Genomic DNA, 12745 nt, shown 5'->3' on the forward strand with positions numbered 1-12745 from the left:
GAGGTGGTTTGCCAAGAATGTTGCAAAAACAATCATCTCAAACCCCAAATCCTTGACCCCCTAACTCACAACCAATCTAAATCACCCCAGATGGTGGGTTTCAAAGAAATGAAATATTTTAAAAGAAAATTTAATAAGGAGGGCGGACCCCACAGACCTCCTATAGAAAGACCTAGACACAAGAGGGTGACCTTAAAAAAAAAACACCCATTTTTCTGGAATCGTCTTCTGTAAGCCAAATCGCTGCTGGTCCCGGAACGCCCCCGCCCCCGCACCTCTCGGCTGCACAAGCTCCCCGGAGGTCGGAGGCGGTGGGGGCGCGGCCGCTCAGGTGAGGGGCTCACGTCGCGCCCCCGGGGCGCGGGCGGCCCGAGCCCATTCGCTGGGACTTGGCCGGGCGGGGCCGAGGCGGGGGACGCGGCCGGGGCGGGAGGCAGGGGGGAAAAGCCATCCGGGAGGCGGCCGGGCCAGACGCAGGGCGGGCGCAGCGGCGGGGGCGCGCGCGGCGCGGGGCCAGCCTCGCTTCTCCCGGGTCGCGGGCGGACGCGCGCCGCAGTCGGAGCCTGAGACGCGCGGGCGGAGGGGACCAGCGCAGGGGCCGCCGGGCCGGGGCTGACACGCACACACCCGCGCGCACACACCCGCGCACACACACACGCACACGCACACGCACACTCCGGCGTCGTCCAGCACCAGCGATCTCGGTGCTTCCCAGGCTGAGCGGACCACCGGCTCCCGGGCTGAGCGGTGGGCGCGGCGCGAGAACGTGAGTAGAGCTCGGGGAGCGTCTGGCGGGTGACAGCCCCGCGCCGGGGGACGCCGACCGCGGCGGTGGAGGGCGCGGGGATGGGGAGGGGTGGCGGGATGCCTGCTGGGACCCCCGGCGGCCCGGGCTGCGGCAGAGCGTGCTCCCGACTGGCAGTGTCGCGCCGGCTGCTTCTCCCTCCCGGCGGCCGCGGCGGGACGGACCTTGTCGCCAAGTCCCCGGGTCCCCCGCAGGCCCCCGCTAGAACCGGGATGAAGGGGACGGGCGCCCCCGAACGACCGGGGTCCCGGGGCCAGTCGCGGCCGGGCACCCCGCCCCTCCTTCCCGTCTGCGGGCAACTTCTGCGTCCGCGCCCCCGCGCTCTCCGGGAAGCCGGGGCCGGACGCTTCTCGGTGGGCAGCCGGGTAGGGAGGGAGGCTGCCGGCCCCGCCACTGCGGCGTCCCGGGTGTGGACACCGAGGACGCGGGACGGCACGCCACTTGCCGGCGGGGCGGGGAGCGCAGGTGCGGGGCGGGCGCGCGGGCGAGGGCGCGTGCGGGTCCCGGCGGACACCCCTGGGCGTGGGCTTTGTTCGCGGGCGCTTCCTTCCACCTGCGCCCGGCGCCCGAGAGTTCCAGAGGCAGGACCCGCCGCCTCCTCTCTCGGCGCCTTGCGGAGAAGTCGGGGGGCTACCCGCGGGCCGGGGCTATCTGGAAGGACGCGGGAGGTAGCGGGGGTTGGAGGGAGAGTGGCCGGTGGCTTCCGGAGGCTTTGTGGGCCCTACAGGTGCGGACCCCGGTGCGTGTGTGTGTTGGGAAGCGGGGATCCCCGTGTCCTCTCCTAGCCACCGAGGATGATGAGACTTATCGAGGCTGGTCCGGCGGGGCTCGGGCTGTCCCCCCGCCCCCGCACATCCCCACTTCCCCGAGCCGGCGTCGCCGGGCGATGCCGAGCTGAGCCGGGAGTGACTGCGGGCGCGGGAGCATCGCCGCAGCGGCCAGCGCCATCTGCACGGGGCGCCGCCCCCGGCCCCCTCCACGCCGCCGAGCGCCGGCTCAGCCTTTCCCGGTTCCGCTTTCCCCGGGAAAGACGGGCAGCGGTCGGCCGAGCCCCGGACTGGTCCTTTTCACCCAGCGCGGGCTACTCCAAGGCAGCCGGCGCCGTTGGAGCGGGTCTTTTGGGTCTGGGTTGCAGTTGAACAGGCCGCGCTCATCCCTTCCTTCCCGTTGCCTCCCCTCCCGCCCGGCTGGCCTCTGCATCTAGTCTCGTCGCCTCCAGCACGCCCAGGGTCGCCCAGCACCGCAGCCGGGCGCCGCCGGCCGGTGGCGTCTTTCCCTCCTGCTGTCCCCCTCCCCCCCCCCTTTTTTTTTTGCACTAGAGGCTCAGAGCCGGTGCTGCACCCGGCGTGGAACTGTCTGTGCTGGGAGGAAAGTGTTCTTCCTTCTCGGCCCCTTCAGGGTCAAGCACGGAGGTGCAGCTCTCAGGAGCTCTGCCCTTACTTGCCCAAGGCCATTGCCCTAGAAGAACGGGGGCGAGTTTAATGGAGCTGGAGGCCTTGGTTCTGCACCAGGAGCTCCCCCTGGGGCTGTCCTAGGAAGGAACATAGTGATCAGGGAATATAAACCTACTAACCTTGTGCCGGGACTGTTTCATGCTTACCATGCCCTGTTATTAAAATATTGTAATAATAGCTCACGAGAGAATTAGACCTTCCGGGAAGTACTGGCATGGATTAAGACAATTGGTTACTTTCTACTTTCATGATAATGATAGTCAACATTTTTCTTTGAGACAGTTTCAGATGTGCTTGGAGTGTATCATTTGTTCCCGCTGTGTAGGTACATGTATCATCTCGTTTAATTTCCCGCATAACCTCATTCTAAAAATGAGAATTATAACGTACACCCGAAGCCTATATAATGTTACTTTTAATTGGAAAGAAAAGTTTTTTTTTTTATTTTAAGTTTGGAGATGAGAAGATGAGACTTTAGGTTGGTACCTAGACTTCCTAGGTACTTCCTAGAAAGGGGGAATCAGGTTTTTCTTTTCTTTCTTTTTTTTTAAAACCCCTGTATTATCATCCAAGATTCTAAAAAATGTGGTGTTTGGGAGACTTATTAGTTTTGGAAAGCCTAAAAGCCAGCCAGTATTCAAAATCAATGGCATATTATAAACCCATTTAATTCTGACCCCTGCAGACCTCACAGTAGCAGGCAATATTGTAACTCAGTGAATTGTATTGTGGAATAGCCTTTTATTGCCCTGTATTACCCTTGAATTCCTTAACATGTTCCTTTATTCCTGTTAGCTTTTAAGTACATGGCAGCTGTTAACCCACAATCTACCCAATTACAATCCCTGGACTGTTCATACTGACCAGAGCCCCCTGCTACCCTGAGAGCCTGAGAGGTTCCTGGCACATCACGGAATGGGTGAAAACTTTTTTTTTTTTTAAAGAAAAGGCAAACGTTTCCATTTGGCAGATGTTTCTGTTTCAGGCTTTGGCCCTGAATCTCCTTTGTAGACTCCTTTGACTGCAGAAGATTTGCTCCTCAAATGATATGTTCAGTTTGAATAGGACACTAACCTAAAATCATAGGAAAGCAGCTGATAACCTAAATATATAAGACTGTGGGCTGCCTTTACAAAAATGCTGCATGTTAAGTAGTAAAAATAAGAATTTGAAGAAAGTGAAATCAACTGTTCCTGGGTTAGCTTTTAGATAGAACCATTGTAATTAACTGACTAATGGGAAAAAATGGATTCATTTTGTATTCTTAATCCTACTGACTCACAGTTTTCTTTCAACCTGCTCTTTATTTTATTATAGGAAAGTTACTAAACATTTCGCACAGTCCAGGAGTTTTAGATGTGTAAGAAAATACTATATCTAAACCTTTGGGTTCAAATTATTACAATGGCCCTCAGAGAGCCTACCCAGGCTTCTAATGCAGAGTAGTCATGAGATCTTTGAATTGTAGGTCAGGGACCTTACACCATCTCATTTTATTCTCAAAGCAGTGGTGATAAATGAAAAGTCATCTTTGGAGATAGTCCTTCCTGTGAGGCTTATGTGACAATGACAAAGATGTGTGAATGCCTTGAAGGTCAAGTGACAATGTTCTAAAAATGTCTATACCTGCAGAGTCAAAGTGATAGTATAGCAGGTTGGGCGTTTGTCTTGCATGGGGCAACCTGGCACCTCAGATGGTCCACCAAGCACCTCCAGCAGGAATTCTTGAGTGCAGAACCAGGAAGAAACTGAAAATTTCTGGGTGTGGCCTAACAAAACAAAAATCCTTAAGGAATCAATTAGGAAATTTCTTTTAGCTATAAACTGGATCTCAGGTACTGTGTACGATCAAAGAAGTTACTTATTGGAACCCCATAAGCAACTTTTCTGGTAGAGGTACTTTGACTGATGCATAAATGTTCACTGAATGCATGGCTTACTGTCCTAGGAACTGAGGATACAGTGGTAAGAAAAGTAAGTTCTGACTCCTGGGGAGAATACTTGTAATTCATCATCTATGACTACATACTTCTGCACTCACAGAATCCTTCTTCACACATCATAAGTTTGCAGCTTGATGAACTTGCACAAACTGACCACAGTTCTCAGTGCTCAGATGAAGGCCATCTGAGAAAGCCTTCTCGCGGCTCCTTTGATCACTGCTTTCTCTCAGTGGTAAACCACTGAGACACCCATATCTTTACCTGGTTTTTTTTACCATAAAATCTTAGCTTGATGAACCTAACAAATTACCATAGATACCATAGACTGGTGACTTAAAGAACAGATGCTGATTTTCTTACTGTTCTGGGGTTTGGAAACCTGAGATCAGGTGGTAGCATAGTTCAGTTTGGATTCACTCTCTTCTTGCCTTGCAGAAGGCATGTTCTCCCTCTGTGCTCATTTATTCCTGCCTCTCTGTATGCCTGTGCAGATCTCTCTCTCTCTCTCTCTCTCTCTCTCTCTCTCTCTTTCTATTCTTCTAAGGCCAAAGATTCTACCAGATTCAGGCCCTATCAGTATAACCCCACTTAATCTTAATTATCTTCCATCTGTATATTTGGATATGGTCACATTGGGGGTTATGGCTTCAGTGCCATGAGTTTGGGGGAGGATACCATTCAGTCCATAGTGTTCTGATTTACTATCTCAGTCCCCTTTGGACTTGCAGTCCCTTTTTCGAAGAACAGTTTCCAGATGAAAGCACCTCAACATCTTTTTGTTTATTTTTGAGCCATACCCAGAGATGCGGGCGGTAAAGGGCAAGAATACCTCCTCCAAGTTGTGCTCAGAGGTCAATCCCCACAGTGTTTCGGGACCATGAAGTGCTAGGGTTCAAACCCAGGCCTCCCTCATGCAAAGTATGCACTCAGCCTGCTGAGCTACTTCTCAGGTCCCAGATAACATTATCAGTTAGACTATAGTGCTTCCAAAGTATTCTCTAGGATGTTGTTTGAGTTTGTGTCCAAAATGCCACATCTTTTAGTTGCTGACATGATTGGTGAAGATTAAGTGATTTGAAAATTATAGAACATTGCTAACGACATTTAGGTAATCTTTGAGATTCTTTCTCCCACCTGAAGGACCTCTAAACCTTCCTGTTCATTGAGGTCCGAGGAGATGCTAAGGATTTCCTAGCATTGGCAGGAATTCAGAGGCTTATCTTATTTAACCTTTGTCTTCCAAGTGAAATTAAAAGCTCAGTTATATTAAAAGTCTTTGTTGGCCTTGGAGGCTCAAGTTTCTTTTCTTTTCTTTCTTTTTTTTTTAAGTAGAGAAAGTTTTATTTGCAGGTTTTGAAAGAGGAGAAGGACAAGAAAGAAATAACATGCTCAAGAGAGAACGTAGGCATCTCCAAAAGCAGAGCTTCAGCACACACCCCAGCATTAGATATGAAAGCATGAAAGTACACATCTCAAGAGGAGATGTGGGTGACACATGTGCTCAGGCACTTGGCCACAACATGGCTTGGGCATCACATGTGCCAAGTTTCTAAGAAAATGTGTCAGGAACCTGAGTGATAGTACAGTGAGTAGGGTGCTTACCTTGAACACAGTCAACCCAGCACCACATGAGATCCTCTGAGCACTTCTAGAAGTGATCCCTGAGCACAGAGCCAGGAGTAAACCCCGAGCACTGCCAGATGTGGCCTGAAAATAATAGTGACAACAAAGAAAATGTGTGGAAATAAATGGATGCATGTTCATTTTTCCTTTCAAAATGTGGAGAGAGAAGTATGGCAGTAGTTCTGCCTCCAGTTTTAACAACTATACATTTTTCAACATCAGGTTTATTCTACCTTTTGACTTACTGCTGGCTTTATACTCAGGGCACTCTTAAAGGGATGTTCTGGGAATCATATGGTGCCAGGGATCCAACTGCATCAGCTGCATAGAACGCAAGTGCCTTAACCCCTGCACTATCTCTCTATCCCCTATATTTTTCCTTTTTTTTTTTTTTTTTGCCTTTTGGGTCATACCGGCTATGCTCAGGGGTTACTCCTGGCTCTGCACTCAGGAATTACTCCTGCTGGTGCTCGGGGGCCATATGGGATGCCTGGGATTGAACCCAGGTCAGCTGCGTGCAAGGCAAATGCCCTATTCACTGCACTATCGCTTGGACCCCTCCTACTTTTTAACGATTAGGAATAGTGCTGTTATAAACATGGTTGTACAGATACCTTTTGAAGGCCCTTCTTTCAGTTCCTTTGAGTATGCTGCACCATTTACAGTCCTACTGAAATTGCACAAAGGTTTTGATTTCTTCATATCATTCTCTACAGTAATTTTTATTGTCTTGATAATTTTGTATGAATGTGAAGATCCGCAGATATTACTTTCTGTTTAGTTTAGTTTTGCTTGGGGATCACACCCTCTGGTGCTCAGGGCTTATTCCTGGCTCTGAGTTCAGGAATCAGTCCTGGTGGAGCTTGATTGCCGTATATGGTGCCAGAGATTGAAGCTGGGTTGGTTGCATGCAAGGTAAGTGCCTTGCACTCCAGTCTCAGATACTGCTTTTTTATCACTGCTTTTTTTTTCTTTTTGGGGTCACACCCGGCGATGCACAGGGGTTACTCCTGGCTCTGCACTCAGGAATTACCCCGAGCAGTGCTCAGGGGACCATATGGGATGCTGGGAATCGAACTCAGGTCGGATCTATGTGCAAGGCAAACGCCCTACCAGCTGTGCTATCACTCTAGCCCCTCAGATACTACTTTTTTAAAGTTACATATTACTATATTTATTACTATTTTAAATATTTAATTTTTTTCTTTATGGGTCATGCCCGGAGATGCTCAGGGGTTGCTCCTGGCTCTGCCCTCAGGAATTACTCCTGGTGGTGCTCGGGGCACCATAGGGGATTCCCAGGATCGAACCCGGGTTGCCTGCATGCAAGGCAAAAGCCCTACCCACTGTACTATCACTCCGACCCCAATATTTAAAGTTTTCAATTATAAAATTTTTATTATTTTTAATTGAATCACCATTAGATATACAGCTATAAAGTTTTCATGACTGTGTTTCGTGTCATACAATGTTCCAATACTCGTCCTTTCACCAGTGCACTTTCCCCACACCAATGTCCCCAGTTTCTCTCTCCCCACCCTGTCCCTCATGACGGCCTCTATTGCAGACACTTTTCTTCTCTCTTTTTCCCTCTCTTTTACTTTTAGACACTAGATTGCAATATTGTCACTGAAAAGGTTTAACGCACACCACTTTACCTCCTGTCAGCACTCAGGTTTTGTCCAGTGATTATTTCCAGCTATCATTGTCAAAGTGGTCCCTTCTCTGTTCTAGCTACGTTCACCCTTAGTCTTTGTTGCAAACTTCCTGTCATGGATCACTCCTCCTGGCCCTTGTTTATACTGTCTTTGGGTATACTGTTCACATACTATGTTTTATTTATTGAATTATTTATTTAATATCCCACAAATAAGTGCAATCATTTTATGTTGGGCTGGAGTGATAGCACAGCAGGTAGGGCATTTGCCTTGCACGCGGCCAACACGGCTGACCCAAGTTCGATTCCTCCGCCCCTCCTCGAGAGGTTGGCAAGCTACCGAGAGTATCTCGCTCGCACGGCAAAGCCTGGAAAGCTACCTGTGATGTATTCAATATGCCAAACCCAGTAACAAGTCTCACAATGGAGACGTTACTGGGCCCGCTCAAGCAAATTGATGAACAACGAGAGGACAGTGCTAAAGTGCATTTTATGTCTGTCCCTCTCCCTCTGACTAATTTCAGTCAACATGAAACTTTCCAGTTCCAAGTATAAGCAAATTTCGTGACTTTATTTTTCCTAATGGCTGCATAGTGTTCCATTATGTAGATGTACCACAGTTTCTTTATCCACTCATCTGTTCTCAGACACTTGGGTTGTTTCCAGATTCTGGCTTTTAATAGTGCTGGACATAGGAATGCAGGTGGCTTTTCTGCATTGTGTCTTTGGCCACCAGGGTATATTCACAGGACCTGTACTGTTGGGCTGTGAAGCCCAATTTCTAGTCTTTTGAGGAATGTCCATGTTGTTTTCCTATTGGCATTCCCATCGGCAGTGAGTGAGAATCTTTTTCACTCTGCATCCACATTAGTACTGGTTCTTTTTGTTGTGTGCCAGTATTTGTGGTGTGAGAGGGTATCTCGTTGTCATGATTTGCATCTTCCTGATAATTAGTGACGTAGAACACTTTTTTTATGTGCCTTTTGGCCATTTGTATTTCTTCTTGAGGAAATTTTTGTTCATCTCTTCTCCCCAAATTTTCTTTAATGAAGTTGTATGTTTTTTTCTTGTAAAGTACTACCAGTGCCTTATATATCTTGGAGATTAACCCCTTATCAGATGGGTGTTGGGTAAATTATACCACCTAATATTAACAAGTCATTCTCGATGTTTTCTGCCCTACTTGGTTTAATTTTATTTTTGCAATGTTGTGGTCCAAGCCAGGTGTCTAGTCTACCTATAAATTGAACATGTTACACTGAACCAAATCCCTACTTTGATTTAACTTGTATTAATAAGGAGATGTACCATTTCTCAAAGTTATTTGCACACATACCTTCAAAAATATGAAAGAGATGCTATGGGCATGTTCTTCACAGGTAGCCCTGTATGTCAGTATTGGTGACATACAGTCACTGTGAACAGAAATTGAATTAGACTCTGAATATATGTGGTACACTTGTGCTAAATAATTTTACTGTTAAAATAGGCTGTATTCTTTGATTTTACTGGGAAAAGTGACATTGTCATTTAAACTCAGACTGAGCAGATTTACATCTTGTCTGGGAACAGAGAGGAATACCCCATGTTGACTATTTAGGGATATGCTGGCTTGTCAATTCCAGGTCTACATCAAGCATTTCTCCCACCAATGATCCTTAAAGATGACAGCATAAACCTTCACCACCCAATTATAATTGCTTAGCTGATTTAATAAAAAAAAAAAGTGGTGTCAACTTAATTGACCTATTTTACTGAATACAGGATTAGAATTTCAAATTAGAAAAAGGTAATTTAAAAAATTCTGATGAAGGGTTCCCTCAAGTGACCAACCTAGTGAATATAAGAAATGCCAGTGGAAAAAGGAATGAGTCTGTCATCTCCTACACATGCTGTCCAAATGACTTATTCAGTTTTAAAACAGGAATGACAAATCTTGTCTTCTGTAACTTCTACTTTCCTTTCATATTTGCTCTGTATTAAAGTATCCTTTAATAGGTTTGGAAATGAGAATGGAGTGTCAGTAAAAAGGTCGTTCCTTTGAATAATCAAAAAAATTTAAAGATACTAGGAAAGGCTGGAAAGGATATGTTGACTTTGTGCATTAAAATATATTCAGATTTTATGATGTGCATGGAATATTGGTTCAAAGCCCACTGCAACCAGAAAAAAAAATATTCCCAGGGCAATCTGAGGGAATCCTGTAGGAGGTCTTCCACTGTGTAATATGCAGTGAATTTGATTTATCTTTCTCAAGTGGGCTGAGAGCATTCAAAAAATTCAGTATATGTATTCAGTATGTTGTGATCTTTTCCTCCAAATTTCCACTTTAAAGCTAATTTCATGCCACTTTTCGATGCCCTTGGCATTTGAATGGTATGGTTTACGGCACACATTTCTGACGAACATTACAAACCCATGTTAAACACTATTCACAGTCTCCCTCTCAAGGGAAAGGGAAAGGAAAAGTACTAATCTTCCATTAATTATGCCTTAAGGTGAAAATGGACTGCCAAAAGAGTTTCATCCTGGAGGTTTTTGGTCTTTAAGGAAGGATGGCCTGCGAGCGAGTATGCTGCTGCCTTCCAAAGCCTACTGAGGCTTTTCAGTCCCTCACCTCAATAGCGAGCTGAGAGGACAAAGTGAACAAAGGAAGCCTGTTTTGCCTGCCCCACTTGCTGGGCTGTTGTCTTGGCCCTTTTCAGGGAAGGAGGGAGGGGGAGCTGGGTCAAAGTTGAAGAATACTGAAAAGGAATTCAAGCTTCATGTCGAAATTTGAATTATAGCTTCAGTTTGAGTGCCGAGTAGGTTAGTTTGAATTGAAAATTTTTTCGGAATCTGTGGAAGCTTAAGTGACAGATGGTGTTGGGCAAGGGACCTAGAGCTGGACGGTGCACTGAAATGTTGAGTGTCTAAGTGAGGCCCTTGGTAAACATTTAGTTAACAGACAAAAGTTCAAAACTGTAGGAAGTGCAGTTTGATGCTGTATGCCACATGAAGACATTGGCATGTATGAATTAAGGGGAGGCCCCTTCGTCTGGCGTATACTCAAATGTACTCGTCCCCCCTAATTGCATTGCAAATATTCTCACTGTTCTGCAGCTCCTCCCTGCCTCCTCCCTCCAACCCCCAGTATCTAGTTGAATACATGCTGAAATGTCCAACCAATTTTTCCTGGCAAAATATGATTGTTACAGTATTTTGGTATTGATCATAGATTGTTTTGATTACGACAGATAAAGTGCTCCTAAATATAACTTAAGTAATGTGTTCTTTTTTTTTCTCCCCAGCTGGGTATATTTCTGAAGAGATTGAAGCTTTCTACCTCAAGTGGGAGTCCTTTACTATTATTTATTATTTTTGCTATTGAAATTTTTAATGTGGCACATGCTTTTCATTCATTTTTGTAGATTGCTTCTGAATTAAAACATTTCAGAAGAGAAGGTAGCAGTGTGTGTAACTAGAATAACAAAACAGCTACTGGGAAATGGGGTTACTAAAATGTCAGTGAAATAAAAATTTAATCTGGGGTAATATGAATGCTTCTTGGTATTCTCTAAAACTACAATTAGAATAATTTTTCTTTTTATATTTTTGACCATTTAAGTAACTTGATGACCTAGTTTTTTTTAGGCTAGTATTCTTAGGCATAAAAACTTAATACAGTCATATGAATATTTTTGCTTATAGGGAAATAACATTGTCATGGGTATAATCAAATGAAATAGTTTAAAATTAGAAATTAAAAATAGTAATTCTAAAACAGGAATTCAGAGATACTACTGTAATTAATGAAGTAACTTCAATATTGATTATATAACTTATATCGCAGCTCACAATTTATATAAATCACATATTTTTAGTGTATGCCAAATTTTAATAGTTGAAATAGGGTTTTTACAGCTCCTTGTCTGTATGTGTCCAGTAGGAATTCTCTTGTTGCAAAATTATAGTGGAAAGTAAATATATCAAGGTTTTATTGCTGTCTTAGAACTGTGAGGGGATTCATTAAACAGCAGGGAGGGAGTTCATGGTCACAGTCTTTTACTGAGACTGCGTTGAAAGAGAAGAGATGAGGTATTGTGAAGAATTTGGTGGAGGGAATGCTCATGTGGGTAATAACAATTGTGACATCCTAGAGAAGCATTACAGGGGCAGAAATTTTAAATGAGGAGAGGAGAGAGTGAAGAGCACAATACAGATAATAACTTAAAATCAGGAAGAAAGAAAGAAAAAGAAAGAAAGATATATTTGTCTAATAGAGAATAATTTCTTCTATTATTATTATTATTATTATTATTATTATTATTAGCACTTTAGCACTGTCCTCCCGTTGTTCATCGATTTGCTTGAGTGGGTACCAGTAATGTCTCACAACAAATTGTGAGACTTTTTTTTACTGTTTTTGGCATATCAAATACACCACGAATAGCTTGCCAGGCTCTGCTGTGTGGGCGAGATACTCTCGGTAGCTTGCTGGGTTCTCCGAGAGGGGTGGAGGAATCGAATTATTATTATTATTATTATTATTATTATTATTATTATTATTATTATTTTGGTGAGGTCTGGAGCCATAGCACAGTGGGTAAGGCATTTGCCTTGCATGCGGTCGACCCGGTCGGCCCAGGTTCAATTCCTCTGCCCCTCTCGGAGAGCCCGCAAGCTACCGAGACTATCTCACTGCATGGCAAAGCCTGGCAAGTTACCCATGACGTATTCGATATGCCAAACACAGTAGCAACAAGTCTCACAATTGAGGCATTAGTGGGCCCGCTCGAACAAATCGATGAACAACGGGAGGACAGTGCTACAGTGCAGTGCTACTTTGGTGGAGGCCTCCCAAGCACTGCAGGTGGCCCGGGCGGGGGTGGTGGTGGTGGTGAGGCATGACCCCTCTCAGAAGTTCTTAGCTAACCAGGCCAGCTGTCAATGCAAGGGCCTACTGATGTGCTGATGCTGGGATTTCCTGTCCACCTGGATTTCCTGATCACCCCATTGGTGCTCAGTGGCCTTCAGAGCTATACCCAGCAGTGATTAGGGAATCATTGTTCTATTGGGAATTAAACTGGGGTCATCTCTCTGCAAAGCATGTTCCTTAACCTCTGTAATCTTTCTATCCCTGTTTGCATTTTACAGCAGCTAAGATTTTATTACATTTCTTCAACTAATGATGTCATAAAATATAAGCACTGTCCTCCCATTGTTCATCGATTTGCTCAAGTGGGTACCAGTAACGTCTCCATTGTGAGATTTGTAACTGTTT

At 45.7% G+C, this 12745-nt stretch overlaps 1 protein-coding gene across 32 annotated transcripts in view; it reads left to right on the plus strand.

The window, feature by feature from the left end:
• The first annotated feature begins 463 nt into the window (after nt 1-463).
• Nucleotides 464-12745, plus strand: part of NRCAM (neuronal cell adhesion molecule) — a 317718-nt gene continuing 305436 nt past the window's right edge. For 16 of the 32 annotated variants that reach the window (XM_056118662.1, XM_056118668.1, XM_056118669.1 and 13 more), the window contains exon 1: nt 466-766. The gene's annotated coding sequence lies outside the window, so the exon portion shown is untranslated. Of the gene's footprint in view, nt 767-12745 lie in introns of all 32 variants that reach the window. The other 16 variants (XM_056118675.1, XM_056118681.1, XM_056118683.1 and 13 more) reach the window with 4 other exon arrangements.

This window comes from Sorex fumeus, unplaced genomic scaffold (assembly GCF_029834395.1).
Source record: "Sorex fumeus unplaced genomic scaffold, SorFum_2.1 ptg000037l, whole genome shotgun sequence".
NCBI lineage: Eukaryota > Metazoa > Chordata > Mammalia > Eulipotyphla > Soricidae > Sorex > Sorex fumeus.